This window comes from Neomonachus schauinslandi, chromosome 15 (assembly GCF_002201575.2).
Source record: "Neomonachus schauinslandi chromosome 15, ASM220157v2, whole genome shotgun sequence".
Lineage (NCBI taxonomy): Eukaryota > Metazoa > Chordata > Mammalia > Carnivora > Phocidae > Neomonachus > Neomonachus schauinslandi.
In genome coordinates, this window is record NC_058417.1 from 45,432,525 (window position 1) to 45,448,049 (window position 15,525).

The window sequence follows — 15,525 nt, forward strand, 5'->3', positions numbered from 1 at the left end:
CAGAAGACACCAAGCCGACCCTGCGGTATCTAGTACATTACCTCTCTCCCTATTCACTAAAGGCCTATTTACTGGATACCACACACCATGACAGACCCTACAAAATGGAAATTAACACCACAATCTGGAAAGAGACCCTATCAAAGGAGCTAAAACACACTTGAGGAATGAACTTCAGGTGTTCTGAGGAAGCTAAGACCAGTGTGGGAAGTAGGATACCTGCTCAGCCTCTTAAACTGATGGGGAAGGGGCACCTGGCTGGCTTGGTCAATAGAGCATGTGACTCTTAATCTCAGGGTCATGAGTTCAGGTCCCAGGCTCTAGGCATGGAGCCCACTTCAAATAAAAAAAAGAATTAAATTAAATTAAATAATAAATGGATGGGCAGGTTGTGGCAGAAGGGGCATGATGGGAAAGAAGCGAAAAGGTGTAAGATGAGCATGGGCATGATGTGTCCTGCCAGATGGGCCTTTACCTCCAGGAGGGTGGGTGGGTGCTGGGGAGCAGGGGGAGACCAGAAGTACAGGAGCGGCATCCTGGGGAGCGTAAGCGCAGCCTTGGGAGCTGCTGGTATATACATGCTGACAGGCAAATAGAGCTCCTGGCACTTGCTCTTTTTCCAGCTGACTCTGTGGGACCTTGAACAAGCCAAAACTTGTCTGGTTCTCAGAATCTTCATCTGTAAAATGGAGGATCACGAGTTCTTTCCAAATCTAAAATCCTACATGTTTATAGATGATTGTATACAACCCAACATAATACACTTACACAAGTAATCTACGAGAGACGATCAATGTTACGTTGCTTGCTTGTTTCTTTAGTTTGAAGAACTCCTATATTTGAGTCTTCTGTCAAATATTCATGTGCAAAATGCTGGCACCTGATACTACCAACAAGAGAAAAAGTAAACCTTTGGTGGGGGCGTGGATGGCAGTGATCCTGCATCACTAGAACAGAAAATACCCCAATGATGACAAGAACGACCATTCAAGAGCACAGTCACAACGTGGACACATCTGTAACTACACATTTTTAGCATCAATACTTAAGAGAAGTTATGTTCATAGAAACTTTCCAACAGAGTTTTGCCCATGCTCCCCATGACCCTCAGGCTCTCCTATCCCCAACAGATTCAGGAAAAGGGAATGATCTTTATGGGCAGACAAAGCAATTTAAATCCAGGAGCTGAGGGCAAGTTAAAAAGACACACAGCCTCAGGTCCAGGACAATCCTTCCCGGTTATCTTTAAACCAACAGGTTTGTAAGCTTAGTAAGAAGAAAAATACCAAGTGCAACACGTTTTTCATTTAACTGTCACCTAGTTTTGTAAGTGTAATTTAAGAAGAAAATTATAGAGGTAATTTAGGGGCGCCTGGGTGGCTCAGACGTTAAGCGTCTGCCTTCGGCTCAGGTCATGATCCCAGGGTCCTGAGATCGAGCCCCACATCGGGCTCCCTGCTTGGTGGGAAGCCTGCTTCTCCCTCTGCCACTCCCCCTGCTTGTGTTCCCTCTCTCGCTGTGTCTCTCTCTGTCAAATAAATAAAATCTTTAAAAAAAAAAAAATTATAGAGGTAATTTAAAAAGAAAAGTTTGATACTTGATAATTCTCAGTAGGCTGAAAAATAAGCTTCATTTAAATTGCTTTAATAACAGGGCACCTGGGTGGCTCAGTCAGTTAAGCGTCCCATGCTTCGGCTCAGGTCGTGATCTCAGGGTCGTGAGATCAAGCCCTGTGTCGGGCTCCCCACTCAGTGCAGAGTCTGCTTGAGATTCTTTCTCCCTCTTCATCTGCTCCTCCTGCTAGTTCTCTCTCGCGCGCACGCTCTCAAATAAATAAATAAAATCTTTAAACTGTTTTAATAACATAAAGGATGACCTGTAAGGCTCTGCTGTTCTGAGGCTGCTTCACGGGTAGTGGTGGCTACAAGTTAAAATGACTGCAGGCACAGGGGTAAGACAGAGCACGATTTGGGGGCTGAACAGTGTGAGTCAGTCCTCTGGGGAGCAAGGCAAGAGTGGAGAGGCCTGTCTATCCTTGAGGGTGGGATGGCCTGGGAATCCGCAGGCAAAGTCCCGTCCAGGCAGCAGCCAAAGGGAGAAAACAGAAAAGAGCAGTGTATCCAGGAGCCTGCGGTACAACGAGCAAGCACCTGCCCAGGAAGGACCACCACTGGGGCCTCCTTGCCCAATCCTCCTCCACACAGTCGGGCCCCCTGACTTGCCAGTTGAAGGGGCCTCTGCTCCTCTCTGATCAGACTGTCTCAAAGCCTATGTCAGCCAGTAGGGCCCAAGCTGGACCCACGGAGAGCTGGGTGCCAGGGAGCCAGCTAAGGGCAGACAGTCTGGCTTACCATCCAGTGTCTTTCTCCAGGGCTCAGGGAGTAGCCGCAGAGATCCAGCATAAACTCCCCCGCATCCGCACTGACCGAAGCCTTGCTCTACTTCACCAGATTGGGGTTTTTTGTAGGCTTATTTTTATGTTTGTGTTTTATCTATTTTACCTGATAAAATATGATAAAACATTGATAAAACCTGCCCCGTGAGGCCACAGCAGCACTACTACTGTTAAATAGAAGAAAATCTCAGGGCCCTGTTTGCCCATCTGCAAAATGAGGGGATTAGATTGAAGAAAAGCTGCTTCTAGGACCAAAATTGCTAGATAATTGAATGTGGTGGAACCAGAGTCAATGGTTTGGGTTCTAGACAACCCATCAAGTGGGTCACTGCCTCCTCCCGGGGACTACTGCAAGCTCCCTCCTCTCTGTCCTCCCGTGGCTGGCTGCTAGGGCCAGCAAAACTGACCCTCCCCCAGGAAGATAACATGGTTTGTCCAAGGCCACGGCACTGACCGAGAAGGGGGAAGGGAGGGACAGTTAGACATGGGCTTTTGACACTGATGTCCTGATGCCTTTTTCACCACAGCAGGCTGCCTCCTCCAGCATGTCACGCACGTGCTTTATGACTGCTTTGTCCTGGACCTGGTACCCACCCCCTGTGCTCCCTCACGGACAGCTCTCCCAGGGACTAAAAGCTCAGTTCTCAGCCACCAGCCTGTGACCAGCTGTGTGGAGAAATTAAGAGTCATCTCATTATCCACCTGACAATCTAGCATCCTAAAAAAGTAACTAGCTCCTGCCCTCTACTCCAACTCAATTATAACCGGGCTCCAAACAACGAGACCACCTTATCAAGCCCTCAGGAACTGAAAGGCCAGAGAAGGAAATTTCCTTCCCAACAGGTCTCCTTCTTCCAAAGCCACCAGAAGATCACAGGACCCTGGGCTTTGACACTGGCTCCTGAGTCCTGTGGGGGGAGGGCCTATAGCTCATGTTGCCACAGAGGAGGATTTCCTGCCAGAGGTGCGCGTTTAAGCAAAAGTCTGATTTGGTCACGAGCCAAATGGGGTTAAAGATTAATCATGTCCAGCCCCAGAATGGATGGGGGTAGCAGAGGCGTCTGGGAAGGTGAGTTCTATTATCAGGCCCACCATTCTGCTGAAAATAACTAACACTGAATTCGATATTAAAAAGAAAAAAAAATCTTCTGGAAAGCACTCAAGCTTTACAACTGGGAAAGGGATAACCAGGCTGAGGCTAAGGCAAACAGGAACCCAGAGAAGAGCTCTAGAGAAGCCACTTTAGCCCTCAAGACATTGAGTGATTCTGGCAAACTAGAACTTTAATTTTAATGATCTCCTGAGCAGAAATCCATCAGGGCTGGCCGAGGTAGAGCACTAACTGAAGGCCCTTCCACAATGAGCTGGAACTCCAGAGGGCTACATCTACTCAGCAACGAGTGAACAAGAGACAAACGGGCCCTCTTAGATTTGAGAACTTTGAGGACAGTACACTAAGCCAAGTACACCAGTCATAAAAAGACAAATACCGAATGATTCCACTTACCTGAGGTATCTCAAGTAGTCAAATTCAAATAAAAAGAACACAGAATGGCAGTTACTGAGGGTTGGGAAAGGCGGGGAATGGGGAGTTGTTTAGTGGGTCCACATTTTCAGTTTTATATGATGAAAAAGTTCTGGGGATTGGTTGCATAACAATGTGGATATACTTAATTAACACTACTGGATTGTACACCCAAAAACAGTGAAGGTGGTAAATATTATGCTATGCATATTTTACCATAAATTCAAACTAAAAAATATTTTTAAAAATATTCATTCAAAACTTAACAATGAAATAATAAAATACTTTGAGCTACTTATCATGCCAATGAAAACAATTCTACTCAAAAAGCTCTCATTGTGCTTCAGCACAATGGTTTTGCCATGTGGTTACATTCTAAGGTAACAAAATGTAATTGTATTTATGCTCTCATACTTCTTGGAGGTCAAAAAAAAAAAAGCTATTTAGAGCCCAGTGCTCCCCGAACCTTAGCCTTGGTCAGGTAGGTTTCAGGGAAAAAGGACATTTCAAACTGTTCTGCTGATGGGTCTTTCCTAAGATCCTGACTGCAATTCTCCATTAAAGTTCCTATGCCTTGTAGAGATGGCCATTGCTCTCATTAAGACTGAGAAAGCCTCCTCTCTCTATAAATAAATAAAGGGCGCCTGGGTGGCTCAGTCCATTAAGTGTCTGACTCTTGATTTTAGCTCAGGTCATGATCTCAGGGTTGTGAGACTGAGCCCCAAATCAGGCTCCGCACTGAGTGTGGAGCCTGTTTAAGATTCTCTCTCTCTCTGCCCCTCCCCCTCCTCAGGCACAGGCTTGTGCTCGCTCTCTAAATAAATAAAATAAATAAATAAGACTGAGAAAGCCTCAAAGAAGGGCTTCTCTCCCTAGCATTTATGCTGGATTTTATTCTATCCAGTCTAAAAACAAGGAATAAATCAATGCCTCAGCTCCCATCTAACCTGAACTCATAAAAAAAAAAAGACCTTAAACAGGAAGCCAGGAGCCAACTGCCCTCCCTATCATGAAGTCCATGAGGCTCTCGAACTTAGTACAGTCAAGGTTAGAATATGAAACATCCATGAAATTTATTTAATTTCTAGTCACTCAAAAAGGTTATCATCATTAATTAGCCATGAAAAACCAATCAACAATAAATCAGACTACATAATGAAAAATGAAAAGCTATTTCAAGACTCAATGTTGGCATTTATTAACTCATATAATAACCTCCCTGAATTCTGGTGATTTTTTTTTCGGGGGGGGGGAACTAATTTTCTAATAAAAATTGTCCTTCCTACCTCTAGCTGTCTTTGAAACAATTCAATCCTGGTGTCCTACAGAGCCATAAAAAAGAGAAAAGCGTTCCGTCCAGGTCACTCACTTACCAGCAATTCATCCACTTGGTCCTCCTGCATTAAAACAAATAGTGAGGGGAGCCTGGGTGGCTCAGTCAGTTGAGCGTCCAACTCTGTATTTCAGCTCAGGTCATGATCTCCGGGTCCTGAGATTGAGCCCCACTGCGCTCCATGCTCGGCGGGGAGTCTGCTTGGGATGCTCTCTCTTTCTCCCTCTTCCTGTGCCCCCCCCCCCGCTCACACACACACACACACACACTCTCTTTCTCTCTAAAATAATAAATCTTTAAAAAAAACAACAAATAGTGATTATTATTACCATCATTACTATTAATTTCTAAATCACATACTAGATTAGAGGAAGCACCGGAGGAGGGAAAAAGAAGAGGATGGAAGCAAGGAGGGAAGAGAACAATTTTGACTGAAAACTGAACTAGTCTCCAGATAAAGAGCACACAGTAATATAGCAGATCTTAGGAGGCAAGCCTGTCTGGAATATGCCTCATTTCTCAGAAGCATCACTAATCCTTCAAGATCATTATTAAGATGATTTGTCTTTGTAAAATTCCGCCTGTCGGATATTTGCTGCCTCTGAACAAACTTGCACTTGGACGTATGATGTATGAGTACCACCTGCTAGTATGGGTTGTGTCAGTCAATAGTTTTAATTCAAAAACTTCTCTTAGCAGGGGAAAAGAGGCAAGCTGCATTGTATGGCAGAGAATGGTTTAATACCTCTTATCTGTGCATTTTTTAATAGGATTTGGTTTTATAAAAAATAGGGAAGAGGCCTTAAGGCTGCAGAGGAAACAGCTGAATCTGGTCAAACCGGCCATAATAGGAAGGTCTGACTGAGCCTAAAAATTTCAAGTGCCTTCGAGTAGCTGTCTCTTGATTCATTTTTTTTTTTAAAGATTTTATTTATTTGACACAGAGAGAGAGATAGCAAGAGAGAGAGAGAGAAAGAGCACAAGCAGGGGGAGCGGCAGGCAGAGGGAAAAGCAGGCTTCCTGCATGAGCAGGGACCCCGATGCGGGGCTCGATCCCAGGACTCTAGAATCATGACCTGAGCTGAAGGCAGCGGTTTAACCAACTGAGCCACCCAGGTGCCCCTCTTGATTCATTTAAATTCAATGAAGCGGCTGAGAATTGCCAGCAGCCATTCTAATCTGTTAATACTCCACCTTGCAAACAAAAATCAATATTGACATTACAGATAATGAACTAGCTCTGGCCTTAGTTTCATTTAAAAAAAGAAAAGAAAGAGGAAAGTACTTCCAGCACAGACAACGGCTCCCAAGGCACCTCGACTATCAGAAACTCAGAATGCCTTTCCCATTAGTTACTAGGTTCCAAGACCCACACCCCAAAAAGTCTCTTCCAACCCACGTCCACCCTCTTCGGCCAATGCATGGACCTTCTTCCTGCCACAAAGAAGGCCCACCTGGGAAGAGGGCCGTATCCATGGAGGAAAAAGGTGTTCAAATGCATCTACACAGTTAGAATTTTGCTTTATAGACTGCTAGCTGGTCCCAATAATAAAAACAAAGTTCAGTTCATAGTAACCCCTTCAAAACCAGTCACACCTCCAGCACAACTGCACAAGACCTACGGACATGAAAAGAATATTGCAGATATGAAACATCAGCGCACGGCAAGGCACCTGAGGTGGGAACAAGTCAGAACAAGAGGGTGGCTAAACAGCTGGGTTACCTACAGCTGAGGGGCTGTGCTGGGGGGCAGGGGAGGAAGGTTAATATCTGAGTTGAGGGGCAGGGAATCAACTGTTCAAAGCCTTAAAAGGCTAAGCGTTTGGATTTATATTTAAATCTTAGGAAACAGAACCCCTGTATTTTCAGAAATTTGAAAACTGGGTGTAGATGTTTTTGCTCAGGTGAGTGAATGCCTGGAACCCAGGAGACTGGTGCTGGAAATCTGGAAGGAGGGTGAGACAAGAGTTGTTGGTGGCTGTGGTCACCACATAAACATGTTTCAACAGCTGATGTTCATGGGGTCAAATGCTAACAAGCAAATATGGGAAAGAGTACATAGTGCTCCTTTTTCAGTTTTTATTTTTGCAACCATTTTAAATTTTGAAATAATTTCCAAGTTGAAAAAACAAAAAAGGCAGTGTTCCTTGCCCTTGTTTGGCTTTGGATCTGTTGTCAAACGTTGCTCCCTCCCACCTCCCTCTGGCTCTACCTGTCAGAATGATCATGGCCAGCTACAAGTACTAACAGGAAGGAGCCTGAGTTTTACCATAACTTGAACTTTTTAAAACTTTATTATGAAATATTAGAGGCTTGCAGTAAGTTGCAAAAGTAATACAAAGAAATTCCGTGTACCTTTCACCATTCTTTAAATTTTATTTTTATTATTTTATTATTTTTTAAAGATTTTATTTATTTGAGAGAGAGCATGTGAGAGCAAGAGAGAGCAGGAGCAGGGGGAGGGGTAGAGGCAGAGGGAGAAGCAGACTCCCCACTGAGAAGGGAGCCCGCTGAGGGGCTTCATCTCAGGACCCCAGGATCATAACCTAAGCCAAAGGCAGATGCTTAACCAAATAAGCTACCCAAGTGCCCTTCATTCTTTAAATTTTAAAGCCAAATCAATCCCAAGTAGTTAAGAAATCAGGTTTTAACTATACACCACTAATTCATCCCTGTAAGAAAAATGCATTCCACCTGACAGTGAAACTTCCCCTTATAAGGACTTTCTGATAGTCTTTCTTAAGGTCTTAAATGATCAAGTTTAGAAGGTATCATCAACAGATAATTCCCAATACATCATCAATAGATACATAAACAGGCAATTCACCCAAAAGTCCGAATGGCCAGTACACAAACAAACAAAAGAAGCTCAACTCACTAAAAACATCAGCTGGGAAACAAATCAGTGAAACAATTTTGGTCATCAAATGCCATCATTGCATCATTAAAATATAATGCGGGATGCTGTCAACGGCACATTGAGACAAACCCACTACTGCACTAATAGTTGGAACATAACTGGTTAAGAACTTTTCAGAAACCAATTTTGCAGTAGGTTCCTCAATAAGGCTCATTCCAGGGGCGCCTGGGTGGCTCAGCCGGTTAAGCATCTGACTCTGAATTTCAGCTCAGGTCCTGATCTCAAGGTTGTGAGATCGAGCCTGCAACGCGCCCGTGTGCGCTCTCCAATAAATAAATTAATTAAATCTTAAAAAAAAATGTTCATTCCACACATACATCAGGCAAAAACAGAGGGGGGCCGGCAGCACTAATGTCACTTTTGCTTATCAGTAATTTTTATTTTCTCGTTTTAGGTATTTCCAAATATTTTCATAATCTGGAAAAAAAATTACATGTAAATGCGTGTCCATCTTTAAAATAAAATCACGATCTTTGGAATATAAAATTGTACTTGCCCATCCCCCATAAGTTACCCATGAGTAAACTAAGGCACAGAAAGATTCATTTTTACAAAATGATTCACACCATATGTATGCATGCAATCTGTTTTTATACACAAGATTACCCAGTGAAGTGATCTAGCATATGGGTATCAGGGAGGCCTTTGGCTTCAGTTCCACCAACCTGGGAGGAGTCTGACCCTCGGGCAAATTATTTACACTAACCAAGCCTCTGCTTCTCCATCTGTAAAATGGGAATGGCAAAAGACTTCAGATTAAATAAAATAATTTATGTAAAACACTGAGCATGCTCTTTGGTACAAAGCAAGCATTCCCTAGATGTTAACTGTGCTTTTAAGTATTTCCTCAAGTCAACAGAGATTCTTTTACACATGATTTTAAATAGCTACATAAAATGAATAACCCATATCATAACCCTTTCAACATAGGATATTACTTGGAATTTGTTGCTATTACAAACACTGCTACAGTGTGTTACGATTCTGTACATAACCTTTGACCGCCTCTGATTATTTCCTCAGTAAATGAGGTTTTAGAAATGAAATTATAGGGTTACATAGCATCTATACATTTGCATTCTTTTTTTTTTTTAAACACAGTTTCAAGCTCATTGTAAAAACCTTCCAAAACTGTTTCCCTGGGCGCCTGGGTGGCTCAGTCAGTTAAACGTCTGCCTTCGGCTCAGGTCATGATCCCAGGGTCCTGGGATTGAGTCCCACGTCGGGCTCCCTGCTCAGCAGGGAGTCAGCTTCATCCTCTCCCTCTGCCCCTCCCACTTGTGTGCTCTCTCACTCAGGGTTGAGAGTACATTCCAAGTGAAGGACAGACCATGAGAAAAAAGGAGGCAAAAAACCCAAGGCCATGTTCAAGACCTACAAAGTCAAGAGGTACTGTGTTCCTGGTAGAGGCACAGTCCTGGATGGCCAACTGGCCACACTGTGGTTCCCTCTGAAGAGGACTATTTGTCTATAGCCACCACCCCCCAGCCCCGGTCAGGGAACATTCCCCCAACCTACTCAACCACCATTGTGGATGTGACAGGGAAGGACTTGAGCTGATGGCAGCCCAGTGATATGACGGAGCCCAACAGTTCTACCCAAGTGTGAGATTTTGATAATTGTTCAGTTGGTAGTAGAATCAGCCACTGAAAATTCATACCGAGTGAAGCCATGAGGCAGCAGGGCCAGGAGCTCCGAGGGGGACCAAGACCCTCAAGTGACAGTGATGGAGCTCACCCACTTCACTTCCCTGATGCTGGGTCCTTTCACTGTAAACTGAGGGGACCCTCCTTGTCTTCAAGAAGTTTTCCAGAAAGCTCTAAATTCTATATGTCTATGGTTCTATGATTCAATGTTCATGGAACAGAACCTACTTAGAGTTCCTACATTTTCATTTTGCCCAGAGAAATTCTTGGCAATTGCTCAAGTCAAGCAAAGGGAACCAGAATACACTTAAAATGATTAATGTGCCAAGGCAATGAAGCCAAAATATTTTTTCTAATAATACTGAAACCGTTCATCTCACATTAACAAATACTTCTAGACCTTGTCTTACTTAGCCCAGCTGTGGAAACATCCCTCACTTCTTCTGGTCATAGGTGGAGAGTCTGCCGAGTCTACTAAGAATGAGATGCAGATAATCAGCACTTGCGTGTGCTGTGGCAACAAAAAGCTTCACCCTCTTGTGGATTCAAACTATACCTCCTCCAGGTTCCCACCTATCCTTACAGGGACACAATCCCATACCCTCTCACAAAAGATGATCCCCTTCCTCCTCTGCCTGGTTTTTTTTTTTTTTTTTTTTTTTTAATGGGGCAAGAGAGCAAGGTAAGAGAGGGGCTGGCCTAGTTTTTCAGATGAAACCACCATCCGTACCACCCTCTCTAAATCATTAACACTGCTATTTACTGCCTGTGAGACACCCCCACCCCCAGGCCTGCAAGTCACTCCCATTACCAGGTGTCTCCGTCCCAGCTAGGGAGGGTGTGGGGGGAGAGGGCTGGGTAGGGGTTGCTCCAGACCCCAGTCAGGAGGTGACTACAGCATGCACACCTGACCTAGGATACTGCTGTTTCCAGGAAATTCCTGAAATAGCTCATTGATTTTCTGGCCAGATCCCCCATTGGTGTGATTCTAGGCCTTGTCTCTCACCCAGACCTCCAATTTTGTCTCCCTCTTTTCTCCCACTAAGCAGATGGCCTTGCCCCTAATTCACTGGGAAGGTGGTACGAGTTGCCATCTTGTCTCCAATACCCAACTATATACACAAATCCATCCCTTGGCTAGAAGTTCTAGCTGTTCCTCTCTAATCTACACCCAGACACAGATCCTATCCAGGTCTAAAGAGGCCTAATTCTAAACCGAATGGACCCAACTGCCCCCTCATTCCTGTCCACCCAACCCGACCCCACACTAACTCCCTCTCATCCATTCATCCATCAAGGGACCACTGATCTGCCAACCACCAAGGCTCCAACCCCCACGGGTCATCTCTGATGTTGTCCTCTTCTTTATCCTCCAAAACCCTTTTGTTCCCCAAGTCCTGTTGACTGAGTTCTTCTTTCATCACCTCATACCTCAACATTTCTTTCTGGTTTCATCCCTCGTCCCCAGCCTCCAGCCCCCGTGGCATTCTGCAGCCAGGCTAGCCTTCTTTAAACACTACTCTCATCATGTCCCTCTTCTGGCTCAAAAACCTATCTTTTGTCTCATCTAATCTCTTTGGCTTTTAGGGTCCAACATAAGCCGGGCCCCTTTATCTACTCAACCTTATTTTCAGTTACTCTCGAAAGTGTTCCCAACATTCTGGTTGGGTCTGATGAGCCACTGGTTCATGTGAAAACCATCTTCCTTCCCACCTCCATTCATGCAGCTCCCTCTATTGGAAATGCCTTCCCCTCTTGCCTCTGCCTCGTCAAGAGTAATATCCTCCATGAAGCTAGTGATGCTTGAACTGAACCCCAGGCCTTCCTCCTAGACAACTCTGGCCTCTCAGCTGACCTCCTACAACGTTTATGCCACACAAGTAATCATAGAAAGTGAGTTCTCACGCAAGATTAGACTGAGTCTCAAAAGTTCATCAGTAAGTCAATTGTTTGAAATTCAAAATCCATTTAACCTGAAGGAAAATACATGGGAAATAGGTTCCTAGGCCCATAAATCTTATGCAATCCACAATGTCACTGTGCTACAGATGTACCTTTCCAACCACACAGAGCATAAAACAAAACCACATTCTGAATTCAGATAATGCCAGGACCCTAGAACTACGGCCCCCTGTCCATACTCCAGAAAAAGACAATTCTAGACAATAGGAAGCCAAAGGCCCAGAGTGTAAACCCAGACAATTCTCACCCATCAGCCCCAACCAGACTTCGACAGTCTGAACTCCAATTTCCAATCCAGCCCAAGGACATGGGTCTGTTTTAACTCATGTGTAAAATTTTCTCATTCAATAGAAGCAAGACCCTGGAAAAATAGAGGAATCGGACCTGCCTGCCCCCAGACACATAAGGGCCAGGCGGCAGTCAGAGGAAACACTTCTTCTTGGGGCCCCTCCAGGCAGCGGCAGAACTGCTTCGATGACTTTCAAGCATCGCCATGGCAAAAGGCATCAGGGAGAACATGGGAACATTTTTAATTTGTTCGGAGGATAGAACAGGGCACACAGATAACTTCTAATTAGTAACTTGGTGGCCACTCATCAGTGGGGATTAGGTTCTAACGTCAGGGCAAAAAGCTACCAATAGCCAAGATTACCCCGCAAAGTACTGTATAAACGCTTCAGGTGACCTCGTGTGGTCATTGTTGTGCCTAGGCAAGTTTAAGAAACTTCAAGGCCGGGCGCCTGGGTGGCTCAGATGGTTAAGCGTCTGCCTTCGGCTCGGGTCATGATCCTGGAGTCCCGGGATCGAGTCCCGCATCGGGCTCCCTGCTCGGCAGGGAGTCTGCTCCCTCTGACCCTCCTCCCTCTCCTGCTCTCTGTCTCTCATTCTCTCTCTCTCAAATAAATAAATAAAAAAAAAGAAAAAGAAAAAAAAAAAAAAGAAACTTCAAGGCCGACTACAGGATGGAACAAAAGAAAAGCCTGACTGTGGGTTGGCTGTTCACCCCGCTCTGCCCCAAGGAGGACTAACAAAGCTCTGATGCTGACAGGAGGTTCCGGGGCTCCTGCTCGCCTGCAGCATTTGTTCCATCTTATTTTAATATCAAGCCTCTGCGACTTTAATGCAGACACCAGATGTGTTTGTTGTGAGGATGAAGGTGGAAGGTGGTAAGTTTTCTGAAGTCAGAGAAACCTGGCTAAGAATTCAAATGCAGGCGTTAAACTGACCCAGCTTCAGATCCCAGCCGCACCGCTGACCAGCGTGGGACTCTGGACAAATTATCACCAAAGGCCTCTTTCTCCTCATTCTACAAATCAAACAGAGATAACCGTGCCCACCTCAGAAAGGCTGCTGGGAAAATGAAGAAACAACATTTGGCATATGTAAATTATTATTATCAGCACCGGCAGCAGGCAAGAGCACATCTTTTTTATCCGTGCGGACCGGAGTTGACCCCGCCTGGCCACGTTCTCAAGGATCAAACAGCCTGTGCCCGGCCTCTCTAACCACCCAAACTAGACTGTCCCACCTGTCTGGCTTCAGGTTTAGCTCAGGCAGCTGTGACCATTAAGAATTACAAACACAGGGGCAAAGCAGAAATAAGGAAAGGTCTATACATTGTAGCACAACATGAAAAAGTGGAACTTGGGAGGGTGGGCATGAAAAAAAAAGAAAGCACAGCCAACGGGATCCTCGGAAGCTACAGAGACTAAAGATTAATAGTTGGTGCTTTACTGTGAGTTGTCTTTTTTGCTTTTAGAGCTGGTTAAAAGGATCATTTTTAAAATGAAGGCACTGGGGGCACCTCGGGTGGCTCAGTTGGTTGGGTGTCTGACTCTTGATTTCGGCTCAGGGTCGTGGTTTCAGAGTCATGGGATCAAGCCCAGCATCAGGCACTTCACTCAGCAGTGAAGGAGTCTGCTGGAGATTCTCTCTCCCTCTCCCTCTGCCCCTCCCCTCCCCACACTTGTGTGCATGCTCTCTCTCTAAAATAAGTAAATCTTTTAAAATCTTTTAAAAGTTTAAAAAATAAAGGCACTGAATGAGATCTGCAGTTCCAGCAACCTTTTTTTTCTGTCCCTTCCCCACTTGACCACTTGTTTTTGCAAATGCTAACAAACGATGTTGAATAGTAACTGGTTAATTCTGTTTACTATTTTTGCATTTCAATGCTGATCCAAATTTTAACCAATAATCTACATTTATAAAGAGTTTTAATTTTTATTTGAGAGAGCATGTGTGTGCAAGAGAGAGAGCGTGCACGCACGAGCATGGGAGAGGGGGAGAGGGGGAAGCAGACACTCCGCTGAGCAGGGAACCTGATGCAGGACTCGATCCCAGGACTCTGGGATCATGACCTGAGTCAAAGGCAGATGCTTAACTGACTGAGCTACTCAGGTGCCCTATAAAGGGTTTTAAATAACATTATGAAAGCAAATCACTGCCACAGGTGTCATGATGATAAACATTGCTAAGCAAGCAAGAAACAATCAGTTGCTTAACTTTGATAGTCAAGGTCAACCTCATTCTAAAGGCAGTAAGAACATTCAGTTTGGGGAATGAGACCTGATACCAGCTCTAATAACAATGTCTAGAGTTAGACCAATCCTGTCTCAGAAGTTCTTATGTAATTTACAGCCAATCAGAACTTGGAATCAGCATGAAACCACACAGACTTGCAATTCCAAACAGAAGAAAAAAAACTTGATAATTTGAGTAGCTTTTGTGTCCTTATCCTGGGTAAATGCATAGTTTCTTTTTTTTTTTTTTTTTTTTTTTTAAAGATTTTATTTATTTATTTGAGAGAGAGAATGAGACAGAGAGCATGAGAGAGGGGAGGGTCAGAGGGAGAAGCAGACTCCCCACTGAGCAGGGAGCCCGATGCGGGACTTGATCCCGGGACTCCAGGATCATGACCTGAGCTGAAGGCAAGCCGCTTAACCGACTGAGCCACCCAGGCGCCCAAATGCATAGTTTCTATTAAGCCTTTTGAAATACTGAAAATGGCCCCCTGGCTCCCATGGGTTCCTTTGCAGATGACAGGTTGGAACCACCAGCCTATATCTGCTCCACCCAGCAGACTGCGGTGGGACAGCTGATCAGCCAGCTCTGAGCACCTTCTTATCCCTAGTAATCAAAGGGCAAGTGCATTTTGGGATTGGGCGGAGGGGAGGTGTACCAGAAAATCCTAGGAAATGTATTCACGCAAACGACACGGCCACCCCTCCCCATCTCAGGACCTGTCATAATTGAGAAGGGGGGATTTAGAAGGCAAATAATTTGAAAAAAATTCCCTAGTAATCACAGCTTACGTATGTGCACACACATGCCCCAATACCTACCATGGAATTGAGACTCACTGGTCTAAATCAACTTGGAATATCAGGAACGCAGTATACTTACTTACTAACTTACACACACAGGAAAATGTGATAAAATCATGAAATCACCAGGAACTCAGCTGGCGAGACAGTGTCAGCTATTCCTCGGCACCAGTAACTAGTTAATCCAGCCTACATCTACATTAGAAGGCACTACCTTAGAGGCAACTCCTTTGTAAGAGGTGACCGCTCTGAACCTACATTAAAAAAGGGGGGAGGGGCAGGCCTACCTCCATCAAGGTTAATCAGTGAACTACTTCAGATATTTCAAATGAAGAATCAGAGGTGGGCCCCTGCTTCCATGGGCACAGGACATGACTGCATTCTGCTCTTGATCTTTGATACCCTCGACTGCACCGTTTGC

The 15,525-nt window shown here is 44.7% G+C and overlaps 1 protein-coding gene across 1 annotated transcript in view; it reads right to left on the bottom strand.

The window, feature by feature from the left end:
* The window catches only part of TEX2 (testis expressed 2), a 97,490-nt gene that overhangs the window by 57,589 nt on the left and 24,376 nt on the right, over window positions 1-15,525 (bottom strand).